The 9,362-nt window shown below is 34.8% G+C and overlaps 1 long non-coding RNA gene across 6 annotated transcripts; it reads right to left on the reverse strand.

The window, feature by feature from the left end:
* Positions 1 to 282: 282 nt before the first annotated feature.
* LOC110916560 lies at positions 283 to 4,326 on the reverse strand. 6 transcript variants are annotated; one of them, XR_004884684.1, is made up of 9 exons: positions 4,130 to 4,326; positions 3,876 to 4,055; positions 3,401 to 3,725; positions 2,935 to 2,973; positions 2,517 to 2,583; positions 2,212 to 2,435; positions 1,516 to 1,863; positions 793 to 877; positions 448 to 711 (listed from the first exon to the last, which is right to left on the reverse strand). It is a non-coding gene; the product is annotated as an uncharacterized LOC110916560 (long non-coding RNA). The 6 variants fall into 6 exon arrangements; XR_004884682.1 differs by lacking the exon at positions 448 to 711 and adding exons at positions 283 to 395; positions 1,192 to 1,236 and having other exon boundaries at positions 2,212 to 3,520; positions 3,670 to 3,725; XR_004884680.1 differs by adding an exon at positions 1,192 to 1,236 and having other exon boundaries at positions 2,212 to 3,520; positions 3,670 to 3,725.
* Between the last annotated feature and the right edge of the window lie 5,036 nt (positions 4,327 to 9,362).

The raw sequence follows: 9,362 nt of genomic DNA on the forward strand, positions 1-9,362 counted from the left end.
GGGGTTTTGATAAGGGTAATGGTCACTCGCGGTCTATGCTGACGCGAGATCTGGGACCATACCCCTTCAGTACCCATATTTGACAATTTTTGGTACCGAGCTCATCCTTAGGTAACACAGCGAAAGTTAACCGGAGTGTAATTTTGATGCTTAAAACCTCCTAAATTATTTTATTCAAATGCATAGGTTCCATTAAAAAACAATCGTTTGGCATGCTAATCATTAAATGAAAGCATCGGTAATTTTGGGGAAAAAAGTGCTTAGTGTTAACATGAACTCACCCGTTTCGACGGGTACCAAGCATACCTTCTGAAGTAGATGTTGAGTTTAGCAACTCATATATAAGAAGCATAAATGTGTAAAACTACCTTCCCCTGTTAACATTACATATGCATCTGCAATTGTCAAAAGTGTGTGATGAATAACCTGACATCAAAACAAATATCATGAGTAGATTAGTCGGCATCTATGTTTCCAGCCAGCATGTTTGTAAAAACTCCCGTGACTGTCCTTCGCATGTATACTTTTCATTATCTTACTTTGGAGGAAATTTACACTTTTTAGGCATAACCTATTTTAGACTCTTTTAAATATTCAGGTGTAAAACAAATGTCTTTAATGTCAGCTTGTTCTAGATATCACACATTAGTAAACAACTTAAATCCAATTCCCTTCAATCTTATCCCATCTCATGTCTCCCATGGCAATACCCTATAGGATCAATATTAACGAAGTGAATTACAGATATGGACATTAATTTCAGTTAAAATAAGAAAAAAATATCAAACATACCTGGATGAGAAGATCAGGTAGTAGGCGTTGCCGCGTTAATTAAGTCCATTAGATGCAACCGGTGAGAAACACTAAGAAACTATACCTATAAAAAAACAAACAAAAGCCATTAAGAAACACTAAGAATCTATACCTATAAAAAATGTTAATAGGTTATATTTGGTCTGTTTAGACACATTTCTAATTCTGATGGCTTCGGTTTTTGTTTAGGTCCACAAAACTTCAAAAATTGAATAAACCAATATCTGAATCAATGAACACCCATGGATGTTATCATAAACCTCCCACTTGACTTTTCTCTAAATGCTAAGAATATAATATGCTATAAAACATACTTGTAACAATAATATGCTATAATACATACTTGTAACAATAGCACTACAAAGACCCCACTCTTACATGGTAGTTTTAAAGATTAGGAGCATCTAAACGCCAAGCCAATGTCTAAAAAACAACATGTTAGGATAAATATAAGAAGTAGATAAAATATTATAATAAGAAAAAAAAATCCAGTGAAAATAAAGACATCGACGTTAAAATAGACTTCTGGCTACTTTCAATCCGTTTGAACCATTCCCATTTAGGTAACTATTTACCCTTAAGCAAAGTAAGAAGCAATATAATTTTTTTAAATATAATATTCATATACCTACCATATTACTGAATTTTGATTATTAACTTTTAATAATATGAAGGGATAAAATAATAAGTAATTAGTCAAACCTGGCTGACTACACAAACAGCAGGAACATTCATGTCGAATGATGCCGAGTGTATTGCTTCTTAAACTTGTTTTCTTGCTGTTTTAGCAACTTCCGTATCTTTAGAGAAGACGAATTAAAATATATGAACTAATATAAATAACTAAAAAAGAAACAAAAACCATGAATTTCCTATGAATTAGAATATATGAATACGCCAGCAGAGATCGAATCGAAGCATCGTTAATGTTTAACTTTGGCGCTACATAAAGGTATTTCGAATTTCCTCTGTTGTTCTTACGGATTTCAATCAAGCTGTCCTCCCACCTCTACCTTCCTTCATTCGCAATTGACAGCCCCTTGTAATGTTCTGATTTCACAGAACTCAAAAACAAAAAACATATTCAACACAAAATTGATTAAGAAAAACACTTTGATTTAGGGTAAATCAGATAACTATGATGAATACATCAGCGAAAACACATTAATCGGTGAAAAAAATCCTTGATTCAACACAAAATCAAAACACACCTGAAGAGTGAGTGGTCGTACTACATCAACATTACTTTCAAAATTTACATCTACATCAGACAACCACTATTTTACATATTTAGCTACGTGCACAGTGGGTTTCGTTTTACGGATATACTGATTAAACATGAAATAGTACAACACAAATCTAAAAATAATAGACGGAATTAGTGAAATAGAAGCAAACCTCGAAAGAAGACAGTTTCAACAACTTTTACTGCATGCACGAAGACAACGTCGATGACGAACACCACCGGCACTGACGACCAACCCTACCAACGACAGGGATTCACTCGTTGGGGCCGAAATCGGCTACTTGGAACCTCGCTGCAGTCGTCACCACCAATCTCCCTTGTACCGCAACCCAAAGGTGCGGCTATTAACCACCGCGAACCACCGTCACAATTGTGGCTATGTCACCAAAACAGCAAACCTGTTTTAACAAACAAAAACATAAGATACACAAATAATAACATAAAAATCCAAACATACCAAGCATAATCCAGGTTAAGAAGAACATCAATTGAGCAGCCATTAATGAAGAAGAGCACCAGCAAACCTAATCGAAAAAACAAAAACTTAAGATAAAAAAACAAACATTACGAAAGAAATCAAATCAAGAATTCCAGCTCAAAGGAATACGGGCCAGAAAAGAAACACATATGTAATCGAATTTCGATGATATATATATACAACTACCAAAAAACGGAAAATGATACAAATGTACGTACAGCAGAAAAAGCTCCAACTTCCTTCCTATCACGCAACCATCCCTAAATATCCTCTTATCATCCTACCTCACCCAATCTACTCTCATTACTCCATGAAGGATTTTGAAATAATGTCCCAACCCACAAACCCAAATTCCACTCATAAATATAAAAATGAATTTCACATGAAAAGATCTAACCTTTTCCTTCTCAGTAAGTTCTGCATATTTGATCAACACCTGCCCATTGTCATATGTCAACCTCTTATTTTTATTTTTTTAATCATATCATCATTGTAAAAGGTGGTCAATCTATGATACCAAATTTCACTGTCTAGCCAAAAAAATTCCAATGGCACAAAAGACACTCTTACAAACAAACTGATTATGGAATGAACCCAGGATTATTGATTATACAACTACCATCTTTTTTATTGATTTAAATAATTGGCGATTTGAGATTTTGAATGAAACCCGACTTCAAGTTTTGTAACTTACCGCTTCAATTTTGGAATGAACCCAGGATTTCAGTTATGATATTGAATATGGAATGAACCCATGTTTCAGTTATAGAATGGAATGAATGGGAGATCAAAAAAGGGTCTATCAAATGAGTAAAATACAGAATGGAATGAAAACCCTAGTTAGTTAGAAAATGAAATCATACCTTTGGGACCCTAAACGATGAACCTGATCTAACAGTTGGACAGCAATGGCTTCACTTCCAAGATTATTCCATTGGTCGATTCGAAACATCCCCGTCGATTAAGCTAAATTTTAATAACAACTAAATCCATTTCCATTTTCAAGAATTGAACATGGATTCATTGATAATATCAAAATTAACAGCAAAATTTTAATAACAAAAAGAAAATAAAAGAAAAAAGGTGTGAGAAATCAATGATTTTTTATCAACCAATATCAAGATATACTTACAAAAAATTCATTCTCGGAAAAATTGGGGTCATGTATCCGATTTGTAGTCACAAACCCTTCACCCATTCAGCGACAACCGTAGAATGAAAGACACGAATCCAAATAATGAGAAAGAAATAACATAAAATCAGATAACAATATGACAAAGCATGAAATTTGTATATAGAACAAAAAAATACCTTTGCCTTCAATTAAGTTATTGATACCTGAAATAAACTTTGCAAAGCATTAAACTCCATTAGAGAAATCACTTCCACTGTTTAGGAAACGGTTCGTACTCGCCGGTAGGTACACCGGAATCTTTTCTCCAGCAAGTTTTCACATCTGGCTCTAATAATTGCCAGACATTGTTCTCAGATATGAACTGAACATCATCAAATATATACCTGCGAGTTCTGTAATCAAAATCGGCAAACCATTGAAAATCAATCATAATAGAAGAAGATCAAGGAATCATTACCGTCGATATTCACTATTGAGTATTGAAGATGGATTAATCGTTGTCGCACAGGGTCGATTGATTGAGCTTCTGAAGAGGCGATTCGACTTTTAGGGTTTACGAATGAGAGAAGGATCGATGGATGAGAGATTAAGAGAGAGAGAGAGAGAGAGAGAGAGTAAAAGAAACGTACGTAATAAGCTTCTCCAATCCTGACCTTAGAGCAATGCCACATGTCCAATTATTTGAGATTTGCCACCTCATTGCCTATGTGTCTGCTTAGTTGGTTTGCACCATTGGGTGACATGTGTCCCCCAATTGTTTGCTTTATTAGAGATATAGATTGTGTTGTATACATTTGTGTTTTTTAAGTAAATTTTAATTTTAATATATTAATGTCAAGAAAAAAAATTCGGGTTGAACTGGTCGTGTTCGGGTCAACCCACAAAACTTCGGGTCGTGTTCGGGTTCATATGTATGCTACGATTTTCGGGTTCGGGTCGGGTTGAACCCGCCAACCCGCGAACACGAACCGTTTAGCACCCCTAGTGGTGGCCACGGGTATTTAAGTTCCACCTATGGTGGACCCTGGTGAGTTTTCCCCTCCATGTCTCAAGTTCGAGTCTGGGTGATAGAAGTTTCTCATTGAGAGGTTTAATTGTTTAAATTAGGGATCTATTGTGCTAATAGACTCTCTAACGCAGACCCGATTAAGATAACATATGTTAAACCTTTCGACATTTGTGAATAATTCACACCATTCAAAAAAACTAGAAAAGACAAAATTATTTTTTCAATATTAATACGTACGGAGGGAGATGTTGGTGATAGTGCTCCACGACTAAAAGCTTGAAAGTTCAATATATATGTTGGATTTAACACCATTTTTAAAATAAAGTTGAATAAAGCTAACACTTATGTACAATTTTTTTTCTTCGACACATCCACTGACGCATTGATGGACAACTATAGAATCAATATCTACTTGAAAATACCATTACAACGTGTCAACAACAGCAAGAATTTACCGAACAACATGCAACGAACAGGCAACTACTGATACAGACCATGTTTTACATGGTTCCGACACTAGCCGAAGGTACGGGCGTAGGGCTATCTAAAAAGCTCATGGCTCGGACCTTGTTAGAAGCTCGTTCGGATTTAGCTCGGAAAAAGCTCGCCTGATATGGCTCGGTTTGAAAGTGATTCGGGATGGCTCGGCTCGGCTCGTAACAAGCTGGGTTGGCTACGCTTGGTAGCTCGGCGGCTTAGCTCGGATTATATTACTTTTGATATATTTTATTTTTATGCACATTACAATATATTACAAAAAAGCCGATTATTATTTACATGTATTTAGGAGTATAATTTAATATTTTGACATATTTAAAGGTTGATTAACATGCTAATGAACTTATACCGTATTTCGTTGAAATTTAAAGCTTATTTTGAGTTGTTGAACTTGATTTTAGCTTTTGGATATGTTCTATTGAGCTATTGAAAAATATTTTAGAGTACTGAATTCTGAGGGTTATGTACTGATTTTTCTTTTTAAAATCGAGCCAAGCCAGCTCGGTTTAAAACCAAGTTGAGCCCGAGCTTAGATTTTCTGCTCGGTTTCAAATCTAAACCGAGCCAGCTCAATTTATAATTGTGCCGAGCCTGAGCTTACCCTGTCTCGGCTCGTTTTGGCTCGTGAACAACCCTAGCCGAAGGTAGAGTTATATTTATATTTTTATAGTTTAAAAAGCTTACGTTATTTATTACTTTATTTTCCTGATAACTCAATGACATATATACGTGTGATTCACACGCATTGATTACCTTTGTATGTTTTTATACCTTTCTATTTTTTTTTTGTGTCCATAATGAATACAATGAAAAAGATTTGTAAGTGGAGGGGGTGGTTCACTAGTGATAGAATTTATCATTCACAAGCACCAATCAAGTTCCGTCATGTCATCGACCATTTTTCCATCACTCACAACCTTTTTTAGTGGGGTGGTCATCACTCACCACCACACCCAACAATTTCCCCCCAACCAACAATACACTCACAAAAAAAAAAAAAATAATAACAGCGTGATAAAAATAACGAAAATGGAATGCGTGATGCTATAATGCGTTATAGTTTGGACCGGCGGTGGGATTTTAGAAAGTTCCACGCGTTATAGGTATTCCCGTTATATTATCACGGGACCACCCCATGTCCTCTAACCAATACATTCATAGCAAATGTTTAAGATATGCATTTACCTTATAGTGTGTTTATTATTACAAAGAATATGTATTGGGTTGACAAAAAAAATCAAATTATGAAGGTAGGGCTATCTAAAAAGGAACAATGATGAATACGTAAAAACTAAGCTCAACTCTCAATGAAAAAGTCTAATACACAATATTGTTTCTATGATTTTTTTTTTTAAAATAACTTATATTTTTAATACAATTTATTCTATTTTGTTTTATTCTATTCTATAAGCTTACATTCTATAAAATATGGATGAACAGTGACAGGCTGCCATTGGTTACTTTTTTTTCTTTTGTCTTTTAGTAACTTTTTTTTTATTTTAGCATGTACCCTTTAACATTTAGTAATGACACTTACAACCCTTCAACTTGCTAAAAACTTTATAATTATTTTTACGTGCTTATATTTATGTACGCGTCGGTATAAATTCAAGTTGACTACGTTCGTATTTTTCTTCTTTTATTAAGTTTTTGTTCATTTTAGTCTTTTCCCGTCAACATATTAGTCTTCTTAAAAAACATAAATATAAGATTGGCAGTATAAGCACGTACATAAATATAAACATGTAAAAATAATTCAATATTGTTTCTATAAAAGTTTGCGTTTTATAAGTAAAAAAATATGTTTTTTAATGACACTTACAACCCTTTTTAAGAAAACATTAAAAATGTTATGCCAGGTGGATTGAACGAAATAAGATATAATCTCGAGTCGTCAATGAGGGTCCACTAGAATAAGAAATGGAAATTCCCATCAAGATATGGATATCACTCCTAACCTTATGGTGAAATTTCATGCAAAGTGTTATGTCAGGTGGATTGAAATTCGTCACCAAAGGCGGGAATGACCCCTTTTTTGATGAGTTGTTTCGATTGTGGAATATGAGTGTCTTCAAGTCCTTAACGTGTAATTTGCGTATAATGTCTTAGGATGAACGAATTGTATAATTATGACGAAAGAAACAGAAAGAAGCAAAGCAGGAAGAATTTGAGTATTTTAAGCATGAAACAAGAATGGTCAAGTATGGGTACTTAAACTATAGACTAGGTCGAATCATGGCAATTCTACCTAATTCCATATAGTTATGGCTCTGATACCAATCTGTCACACCCCAACCGATGGCGGAAACATCGGAGTGAATGAAAACATGATTGCAAGAGACTTCATAACACTATTGGTGACAAGTATTTAATAATTTATTTTACATTGCTTGAACTAGAAATACCACAAGTTTGAAATAAATAATATACAATAAGTATTCAAGTAATTAAATTTCATTTCATTGATAATAGTTTAATATAAAGACTGGAAACGGAATACAACATGTTTGAAAATGACAAAGTGTACGGTACATGGAAACAAATATGACATAACAAACTATCATAACTAAATTTAAGCGAGTATATAGCCATCCTACTAGATTACGTCTCTTCGATAATCATCAACCTGCAACATTATGATAAAATACAATTCAATACAAAAGTATTGGCGAGCATTCATGGTTTATGTGATAGCATACGTATACAAACAAGTTTAACGAAATCCACATGTGAAAAAATATATATAAGGCATATCATGGCATCACTAGCATGTAATCCTACATTGTCAAACCCAAGTATCGCACATGCATACAAGCATCCCGCATTCATAACTATGAATATGACCGTTTTTACATCAAGAATAAACATAGCTAAACAATGACCCGTCGCTACGGGCGGTGTACATATCCTATAGCGCTATACATGTTAAGGGGGGTCTAGCTAAGTAAATGACAAGTATCATACAAGAATCTAGCATGCATGTATTCCTAGCATAAGTTTAGCATGTATAAAGGATTCATTTTCAAGCATAAAGTGTTTTATGTGAGAATGTGTTTGTTAATAAGTTCATAAGTTGCACCCCAAAAGTGGGAAATCAAAAAGAGGCATGAATACTCAAGGTGTAGGATCGGATTCTGACCTAAATGAGTCGTTCAGAGGTAATCTCCTGTGTTTCAGATGCGGAATTATAAGAAACAAAGGTAGAAATAGCTTGTCCTTCACTATAACTGCTTGTTTTATTGATTTGACAGCTTTTACAGTTCAAACGTCACACCGGCAGAGCTTCGGTGCGGAAATCAACGACCATCCAGATCCGCTCATACAACCACCTATATATAGGGTGTTTGGTTCGCTTATGAGACCAGTGTACACATGAGCGGACCTCATGTGTGTCAAAAGCGGACCTACTACCCTTTGTCCCTAAAAGTGAACCTAGGTCACAAATCTCATACAAACTCATGTTTTCTCGTAATTCAAACCCTAATCTATACAATCCAATGTAAGACTCAACCCTAGACGAAATCAACAGATGTAGTGCACCAACAGACTCCCCCTCAGATGTTGATGGAGTCGACTATCGAACACTGACGCTGTGTCTTCACATCTTCAGTCTAGATCAGTCTCTGGGCTTCTCTATCTCTCTATCTTCAGACTCCCGCTCTCGATTTACTGGCATTTCTTTGTTCTTCAGTAATATCTTCAGGATCGTTGTCTGACTCTGCACAGGCTTTCAGGATCGATCAACTTGGCTCAAACATAGATCTTCAGGAATCAAAACCTGGCACTCTATCTTTAGTTTCAAGATCAAATCCTGGCTTTCCTGCACATTCTTAACCCAGAAATAAATTTCTTTCACAAACAATTTTTTTAACAAATAAACGTGCACCAATTCAAACTCCCTCTCATATGCACCAACACTTGATTTCCCCTCAAATCTCTTTCTCTATGATGAACCACTTGAAACTTAGATTATGCACACATTTCAATTCACACAAACACTTCCTCTCAAATGTTGCTCATCATGTTTAACACTCGGAATTTTGAAAATCAGCTATTCAACATCAGTTGTCGAAAATCTTTTTGACTTTTTCAACAATTTATGCTAAAACACACTGAAAATCCTTTTGGATTTTGAAATAAAGAAAACTGTAATGCAGTAATGAAAATATTTACAGACAATATT

Source organism: Helianthus annuus, chromosome 16, assembly GCF_002127325.2.
Source record: "Helianthus annuus cultivar XRQ/B chromosome 16, HanXRQr2.0-SUNRISE, whole genome shotgun sequence".
Lineage (NCBI taxonomy): Eukaryota > Viridiplantae > Streptophyta > Magnoliopsida > Asterales > Asteraceae > Helianthus > Helianthus annuus.